The sequence below is a fragment of the Chrysochloris asiatica genome, unplaced genomic scaffold (genome assembly GCF_000296735.1).
Source record: "Chrysochloris asiatica unplaced genomic scaffold, ChrAsi1.0 scaffold00059, whole genome shotgun sequence".
Lineage (NCBI taxonomy): Eukaryota > Metazoa > Chordata > Mammalia > Afrosoricida > Chrysochloridae > Chrysochloris > Chrysochloris asiatica.
In genome coordinates this window covers 17,051,758-17,061,859 of record NW_006408577.1, presented here as the reverse complement: position 1 = coordinate 17,061,859, position 10,102 = coordinate 17,051,758, and positions in this window count along the sequence as shown.

Sequence of the window (10,102 nt, the reverse complement as noted above, 5' to 3'; positions counted from 1 at the left end):
AAACTGTGTATGTTGTAGCATTTACTAAAGTTGTTCCTTCTTAGTGTCTTTATACATCTTGATCAAGTTGTGCTGACTTCACCCATAAGTCCCAAATTTTCCAAAAACGAAGGAATCATTTTAAAAATTATTATATCCATAACACAATATTATGCAATTTATAAAATAATATGTTAAAGGAGCATTTCATGACTTGAAGTAATGCTTTCAATATGTAAATAAGCAAAACTAGCAAGACACTAAATAGTACACCACGTGATCCCAATTTTATATATAAAATAAAATATGAAGCATTAAAAAGGCTAGTATTTTAATAAGGAATACTTCTGAGTGATGAAGTATAAAAGATACTTTATTCTTCATTATATCTTACTCTATTTTCTAAAATGAAAAAATAAGATTTTAATTACATATTTATTGACAGGAATATACATCAGATAGTAAATAGAACAGCTTTCAGAGTTGATTTGGAAAACAAGGGTCAGATTCAAGCAAAGCACATTCTTGTCTCCATTAAGACTTAAAATTTGACAAAACCAAAGTCCCAGTGTTTTTCCTAGGGCTCTCTTTGATCTGAAATCCTTGTTTGGAGATAGTTTTCTCTGGATATCTCCTGTTTCTGTATATCTTTATATTTAGCCATCTTTTCTAGTATGTTTGTTTAGAGAATAGACTTGGAAAACATAGTGTCTCCCTCCAGAGCCAAGTGCAGATATCCTCACTCCCAATGAGAAAGATTCAGGCTTACTAGATCCTGGGTTCCCCTTCTGTGACACAACCCTCTGCATGTGTACTTTTCACCTCACCTCTCTATATCACCTTGTGAGAATTGGGACCAATACTCTGACCACTGATAACATCATAAATGACAAACTCTCCTTTGTCTCTGAGCCAGGAGCTTCATGTCTTCTTCCAGCATTCATGAAATGTGATGGATGAACTTGTAAGCTTACAAGTAAAGAAAAATTTCCAATTTTAGAGGGGTTTTATTCATAGGTTTCCCAATTCTTTATAATTATTTGATTAGACATGTATTCCTTTGGCCTAAAAGTTTGCTTTCTCTGTGAGATAAGACCTACCATGTTCAGTGGACTCCTGTGAACCTGGATGGAGACCTGGTTGGCTGGCAGTATGGCAAGACCTGGGAACTCTTGGGCCCAGAATCAGTGACATAACCACAGAGGACTAGAGTGGAGAGTGAAGCATCCAGCTGATAAGAAGAGAGGGCATATGCATAAGAACACCCACACTTGCAGATAATACCCACTTGACCTGGCTTCAATGGTTGAATGATCAGAACTCAACTAGAAGAAGAAAGAAGAGGAAAAAAGAAGTAATCTGATACAATTTGATGAACTTGACCTACACCTATGGATGCAGTAGCTCAAAAGATGGAACAAATCTTTACAGTGAGAATCATTCCCACCCCCTCAATACACAGGATAGACAGGGATGGGCAACTTGGACATTGGCTACTCAAAATGGGTATAAAGGCAAGAAGTGACTGGCTTACAAGCTTTCAAGAGGAAGCCTACATCCAAAGGGCACGGAGGAAGGTAGAATCTCCACTGAGTAGTATCCAATCTGTCTGGGCGGGGCTGATGAAAGGAAATGAGGATAGCACTCATGTGGCACAATAGTGAATAATTGTTATCAGGACTGACTGTGAGGGCTGGAAATGTAAAGGTAGACATTTTGTACCAAAAGGAGGTGAGTGGTTGACTTTGCAGTCCAGGAGTAGAGGTCCCTGGGACCATCAAGGGTGAAGAGCGGAGTGCGGGACCCTACCCAGAGAAACAGTGACATCAGAAATGGAGGCAGAGACAATGACGTGGAGAGATGGAGTGACTGGGGACTCTAGACCCAGAGACGGAGAGGGGCTGTGTGCTGACGACCAGGAGAAAGGCTTGCGGGGTATACCCTTTGGTTGTTTGATGATACATGGAGGGGATTGTAACCATGGCAATGAAATGATATACGATAGGATGAATGTAAAGCTAATGTTCTCCCATGTAACCTATCACATAATTCACAATAAAACATTTAAAAAAAGTTTGCTTTCTACTTTAGGTATCATCTATAACTCACTCTGTAAAAGAACTTAATAGATTCTTGTAAACAAAGGTAGACAGTGAAGACCTTGTTTTTGTGGTTGCTGTTAGGTGCCATCAAGTGGATTTCAACTTGTAGTGACACTATGTACCACAGAACGAAGTCCTGCACCCTCCTCACAAACATTGCTATGATTGAGCCCATTGTGGCAGCCACCATGTCAATCCACCTCATTCAGAATCTTCCTCTTTATCCAGAAAAAAATACAGCAAGAATATAAATATGAATCCTTAGTATATTAGTTTCCTAGGATTGCCATTAAAAGTACCACAGAATGGGTTACTTAAAACAACAAAATTGATGAAAACCAAGGCTCTAGGAATTGACAGAATACAAATGGAATTGTTTTAACAAACTGGTGCAGCACTGGAGATGTTCACTCACCTGGCTAACCAATTGGAAGAGATCCATATTTGTGCCCATTCCAAAGAAAGGTGACACAATGGAATGCAGAAATCATGGAACAATCTGATTAATATCACATACAAGTACAATTTTTCTGAAGATAATTAAAAATTACTTGCAGCAATACATCCACAGGAAGCTTCCAGAAATTCAAGCCAGATTTAGAAGAAGATGTGGAACTAGGGATAGTATTGCTGACCTCAGATGGATCTTTGCTGAAAGCAGAGAATATGAAAAAGGTGTTTATTAGCACTTTATTGACTATGCAAAAGCTTTTGACTGTATGGATCATAACAAAATATGAATAACATTGCAAAGAATGGATATTATAGAACACTTAATTGTGCTCATGAGGAACCTGTACATATGCCAAGAGGCAGTCACTTGAACAGCAAAAGGGGATATGGCATGATTTAAAATTAGGAAAGGTGTACATCAGGGTTTTATCCTTTCATACTTCTTATTCAATCTGTATGCTGAGCAGATAATCTTAGAGTCTGATTTATATGAAGAAGAATGTGGCATCAGGACTGGGGGAAGACTCATTAACAACCTGCAATGTGCAAATGGCACAACCTTGCTTGCTGAAAGAGAAGAGAACTTGAAACACTTACTGATGAAAATGAAACACTTACTTCAGTATGGATTCCACTTCAAAGAAAACAAAAATCCTCACAACTGAACCAATAAATATGATGATTAATAGAAAAAAGACTGAAGTTGTCAAAGACTTCATTTTGCTTGGATCTACAATCAACACTCATGGAAGTAACAGTCAAGAAATAAAAGGACATATTGCACTAAGAAAATCTGCTGCAAAAGACCTCTTGAAAGTGTTTAAGAGCAAAGATGTCAGTCAGTTTGAGAACTAACATGCTCCTGACCTAAGCATGGTATTTTCAGTCATCTCATATGTGTGTAATAATTGGACAATGAATAAGGAAGACCATAGGACAATCAGTAACTTGAATTATGGTGTGGGAGAAGAATATAAAAAGTACATGGACTGCCAGAAGAAGAAACAAATCTGTCTTGGAAGAAGTAGAGCCAGAATGTTCCTTAGAAGTGAGGATGACAAGACTTTGTCTCTTGTATTAGAACACATTGTCAGGAAGAGCCAGTCCCTAGAGAAGGACCCATTCTAGGTAAAGTGGGTATTCAGTGGAAAAGAAGAAGATCCACAATGAGATGGGCTGACACAATGACAACAGCAACGGGTTCAAACATAAGAATTGTGAGGATGGCACAGGATTGGGCTGTATTTTGTTGCACATAGGGTCACAAATGAGTCAGAACTGACTTGATGGCACCTAACAACAACAGTGTGTCAGTTTCATAGGAAAGTGACCCCAGACTGGGTGACTTAAAACAACAAACTTGTATTGTCTCAGAGATTCGAATTTAGATGTCAGCAGGGCCATACTTTCTCAAAAGAATCAAGGAGGCAGTTCTTTCTTGTCTCACTCAGCTCCGATATCCCCAGGTGTTTCTTGACTTCTGGCAGCATAATTCGATTCTGTGTCTTAGTCTTCATATGACCATCTTCCTTCTCTGTATGTCTCTTCTTTTTATAGAGACACCAGTCATATTGGTGTCTACATAAAATGACACCTACACCAAACTTTGGCCTCATATTAACTAATTTATTCTGAAAAGTCCCTGTTTCCAAGTAAAGTCCTATTCACAATTATAGATGTTTAGACTTTAATATACATTTTTGGGCTTATCATTTGAAATCAAGATAACAGTGCATACAACGCAGGACCAGGAAGAAGAAGGGAATCAGTGAATAAATAATTCAAAGAAAACCAGTTACTATTAATTCAATTTTGATTCACAGCAACACCATAATGTCTTCAAAGGGTAAGTTTTCAGAACTACAGTTGTCAGTTATTTTTTCCAAGGCTCTTGTGAATAGGTGACAACCTTCAATTTTTAGTTATAATCAGGGAATATTGACTGTTTACACTAACCAGGAACCCCAAGTAGTGACTAAGTGACCATTTAACTTAGTGTCACTTTGGAGTATGACAGAGGATGTTCCAACCCACCAAACGCACTACCACCACTTTGATTTTGACTCATATCAGTCCTATAAGATAGTGTAGAGCTGCCCCACAGGGTTTCCAAGGTGATAACCTTTATGGAAACTGACTGTCACATGTTTCTCCTACTCATAGGTTCAAATCATGGATCTTTTGGTTAGCATCCAAGTACTTTAACTCCTGCACCAACGTGGCTCCTTGATAGCCTCACAGCACAGATTAAATGACAAAACCACCCTAATGAAAGTAAATGTTCAAATTATGCTCCAGTGGCACTTCTCTTGCTTCCCACATGGCAGAACTCTTGATTCTACTTCCCACACATATATTTTGTAAATCCAAATTCAAAATTCTCATATTTCTTATTGATCCAGCAGTTGATAGGTATACCACAGGCGACAACATAGACCTTGATACACCCTGTCAGTACACTAATTTCCAGGTGAGCAAGCTTAAAAGAAGAGTTCTTATGTTGAGTCTGGAAGGAATTAGGAACAGAGAAATGAGGTATCATGTTGTTGTTATGATTTCACTAGGTGCTCATGATCTCTGTTCACCAAATCCCAGAAGACCCCATGACAGAAGCTGGAATTACAAAGTGTGTGTCTACCAGACCTTCCAGCTTATTCTAATCAAGTGAATAATAGTGTTTCATTAATAGTGAAACACTCAGGACAAATGTCCTATACAAGATACTGGGAAACAGTCACAAACCAAGACATCTGGTCCTCCAACCTGTAACAAAATGCAGCCAAAGGCTGATCTGACTTTCTCAGCCTCAAAGCTCTGATATGAGCTACAATACAGAGCTAAGTGGAAAGAAAATACAGCCAATGTTACCACATGCATATGTCACTTCATGTCTACTATAAAGGAAGCCAAACATGAAAAACTTGTTCTATCTTTTGTTCCCTATTGTTATTGTTGTTAAGTGCCATCAATTTGGCACCGACTCATAGTGACCCTATGAACAACAAAACGAAACACTGCCCGAACCTGGACCATCCTCACCACTGTTTCCACGCTTGAGTCCATCAATGCTGCTACTTGGTTAATCCACCTCATTAGGGGTCTTCCTCTTTTTCTCTGACCCTCCACTTTACCAAACATTATATTCTTTTCTAGTGAATAGTCCCTCCTGACAATATGTCCAAAGTATGAGACACAAAGTTTGGCCACCTTGGCCTCCAAGGAGTACTCTGGCTGCACTTCCTCCAAAACGGATCTATTGGTTCTTTTGGCAGCCCATGGCACTTTCAATATTCTCCTCCAACACCGTAACTCAAAAGCATCAACTCTTCTCCGAGCTTCCTTATTTACTGACCAGCTTTCACATGCATATGAGATTATTGAAAATACCATGGCTTGGGTCAGGCAAACCTTAATCCTCAAGCTGACATCTCTGCTCTTCAGCACTTTAAAAAGGTCTTGTGCAGCAGATTTGACTAATGCAATACATCGTTTGATTTCTTGACTGCTGCTTCCATGAGTGTTGCTACTTGATCCAAGAAGAATGAGGTCCTTGACAACTTCAATCTTTTCTCCATTGATAAGAATGTTGTTTATTGGTCTAGTGGTGAGAACATGTTCCATTAGTCCATTGGACTAATTAATTTTTAACATCTTCCATTCTCATCACTCTTCTTTCTTCTATACATGGAGAGACCAACAGTTGCACCTTAGATGGCTGGCTGTTCATGAGCTTTGATGATTCCAGAAGCTACTCACCAAAGTAGGATATAAAACATTGTCTTTGTGGATTATGTTATGCCAATTGACGTTGTATCCCCTGAGAATATGTCCGTGAGCCTGCACGCATACACAGAGGGCCATTTTCTCTGAAGACCTCCAACAAGATGGATTGGCCAAGTGGCAACATCACTCAAGCATGGCAACGGCAGTGAGGTTGGCCCATGATTGGGCAGTGTTTCATTCTGCTGTGCATAAGGTTGCAATGAGTCGGTACAAACTCAATGACACCTAATAACAACAACAACAGTGCCATTTTAGAAGTGACATCATATTGCATACTTTCAACATGCTATCAGGAGGGACCAAGCTCTGGAGAAGGAAATTATACTTACTAAAACAGAAGCTCAGAATCCTGGTGTGGTGGTGTAGGATAAGCCCTGGACTGCTAACTGCAAAGTAAGCGCATCGAGACTACCAGTTAATCCTCAGAAATCCTATACAGGGTTACTATGAATCAGAACCAACTGGACAGCACTTAACAACAACAAAACAGAGAATTGGAGAAAAAGATGATGATCTTCAATAAGATGGATTAACATAGTAGCAGCAACAGCAATATCAACCACAGGAAAGTTTGTGAGGATGATGCAGGCCAGACAGTGTTTCACTCTGTTGTACATTTGTCAACAGATTTGTTGACAGATCTGTCAGAACAGATTTGATGGTACCTAACAACAGTAATCCATACCAGAATTCCAATTGTTGTTAGGTGCCATTGAGTCGGTACTGAACCATAGCGACCTTATGCACAGCTGAACAAAACACTGCCCGATCCTGGGCCCACCTCACCACTGTTGCCACGCCTGAGTCCATCGATGCTGACACTTGGCTAATGCATCTCATTGGGGGTCTTCCTGTTTTTCTCTGACCCTCCACCTTACCAAACATGATATCCTTCTCCAGTAACTGGTCCCTCCTGACAATATGTCTGAAGTATGAGAGACGAGGTTTGGCCATCTAGCCTCCAAGGAGTACTCTGACTGCACTTCTTCCAACATGGATCTATTGGTTCTTTTGGCAGCCAATGTTACTTTCAGTATTCTCCTCCAATGCCATAATTCATATGCATCAATTCTTCTAAGGTCTTCCTTATTCACTGTCTAGATTTCACATGCATATGAGTTTATTGAAAATACTATGGCTTGGGTCAGGCTTACTTTAGACCTCAAGCTGACATCTTTGCTCTTCAACACTTGAAAAAGGTCTTGTACTGCAGATTTGCCTAATGGAATACATCATTTGATTTCTTGACTGCTGCTTCTCTGAGTGTTGATTGTTGATACAAGCATGAAGTCCTTGACAACTTCAATCTTTTCTCTGTTGATAAGAATGTGGTTTATTGGTTCAGTGGTGGGGATTTTGTTTTCTTTACGTTGAAATGTAATCCATACTGAAGGTTGTGCTCTTTGATTTTCATCAGTAAATATTTTAAGTCCTCTTCACTTTCAGCAAGCAAGGTTGTATTATCTGCATATCACAGGTTGTTAATGAGTCTTCCTCCAATCCTGATGCCAAGTTTTTCTTCATATAAACCAGTTTCTTGGATTATTTGCTCAGCATACAGGTTGAATAAGTATGGTGAAAAATACAACCCTGTCGCACACCTTTCTTCATTTTAGACCATTCAGTGTTCTCATGTTCTGTTAGAACAACTGCCTCTTGGTTCAGGTACAGATTCCTCAGGAGCACAATTAAGTGTTCGGAATACACATACTTCACAATATTGTCCATAGCTTGTCATGATCCACACGATCAAAAGCTTTTGTGTAGTCAATAAAAGGTAAACATCTTTCTGATATTTTCTGCTTTCAGCCAAGATCCATCGTACATCAGCAATGATATCCCTCATTCCACAGCCTCTTCTGAATCCAGTTTGAATCTCTAAAAGTTCTCTGTCAATGTATGTTTGCAGCCATTTATTTCTGTATTACCTTTAGTAAAACTTTACTCGCATGGGATATCAAAGAGATTGTCCTATGATTTCCGCATTCTGTTGGGTCACCTCTCTTTGCAATGGGCACAAATACGGATCTCTTCCAGTCAGTCAGCCAGATAGTTTTCTTCCAAATTTCTTGGCATAGATGAGTGAGTGCCTCCTGTGCCGCCTCACTTTCTTGAAAGATTTCAATTTTTATTCCATCAATTCCTGGTGCCTTTTTCTTTGCCAATTCCTTTAATGTACCTTGGACTTCCTCCTTCATTATCATTAGCTCTTGTTCATATGCTACCTCTTGAAATGGTTGAACATTAACCATTTCCTTTTGGTACAATGACTCTGTGTATTCCTTTCATCTTATTTTGATGCAAAGAGGAAGCATCGGTAGTTGGAAAATATATCCTTGATGATAGAAATGATGCTGGAGATCCCATGATAGAATTCTGCAAAATCAATGATTTGTTCATTTCAAATACCTTCTTTAGACAGCATAAGAGACTAATATACACATGGACCTCACCAGATGGAATACACAGGAATCAAAGTGACTACATCTGCGAAAAGAGACGATGGAAGAGCTCCATATCATTAGTCAAAACAAGGCTAAGGGTAGACTGTGGAACAGACCAGGACTTACTCATGTTCAAATTCAAACTGAGGCTGAAGAAAAGAAAAACAAGTCCAGAAGATCCAAAATATGACCTTGAATATATCCCACTTGAATTTAGAGATCATCTGAAGAACAGATCTGATACATTAAACGCTAAAGACAGAAGACCAGAAGAGCTGCGGGATGACATCAAGAACATCATACAAGAAGAAAGTAAAAAGTCATTAAGAAGACAAGAAAGAAGGAAAATGTCAAAACGGATGTCAGAAGAGACACTGAAACTTGTTCTCCAGTAGAGAAGCTAAAGCAAATGGAAGAAATGAGGAGGTTCAAGAGCTGAACAGAAAATTTCAAAGATCAGCTCGAGAAGATAAAGCCAAATATTACAACAAAATATGCAAAGATCTGAAGTCACAAAACCAAAAGGAAGAACACACTCAGCATTTCTAAAGCTGGGGAAACTGAAGAAAAAATTCAAGCCTCGACATTCGTTATTGAAAGAATTCCAGTAGGGGCCTTATATTTAAAAATGGAAATCAGGTTCTTGGGTGCTACAAATGATTTGTGCTCCTACTAACCAAAATTGACTCTTGTTGTGGTGCTGTAGGATAAGCAGTTGACCTTAAGGCCAATTAGAACTGCAAGGTCAGCAGTTCAAACCACTCCTCAGAAACCCTATACAGGATTGCTATGAGTTGGAACTGACTCAACGGCACTCAACAACAACAACTAATCTAAATGCAGGAGAAAGAAGAGACTTTTTGCTCCCACAAAGATTTAAAGCCTTGGAAACCCTCTACAGGGTTGCTATGAGTCAGAACCTTCCTAAACCTAAGGCTTCAAGTTTTGATAGTGTACTAGGCTCAAAATGTAAAGCAAATAAGAAATAGAGAATAGAAGCATACATACACACACCAAAAAAGCCAAGATTTCATTATAAAAAAGTGGTACATAAAATAATAATAATGAGGAGAGTAAATGAAAAACAAGTCCATGGATCTTTAACATTCTATATTGCATCATTTTGGAATTTTAAAAAACAAATTTCAAGCAATATGCTATACTGGTTAAAAAAAAAAAAAAGGGGGGGGATTGACATTCAACTGACTAAAAAGTGCCAAAGGAGATAAGAATGGGAGTAAATATGAAAAAAAAAAAAAAGTGGGGGTGGAAGTTGCTATATTTGGTTGGGAATTGGTTATATGGCTGATGCTGCTTTCAGAGTTGAAAGAGACAAAGATC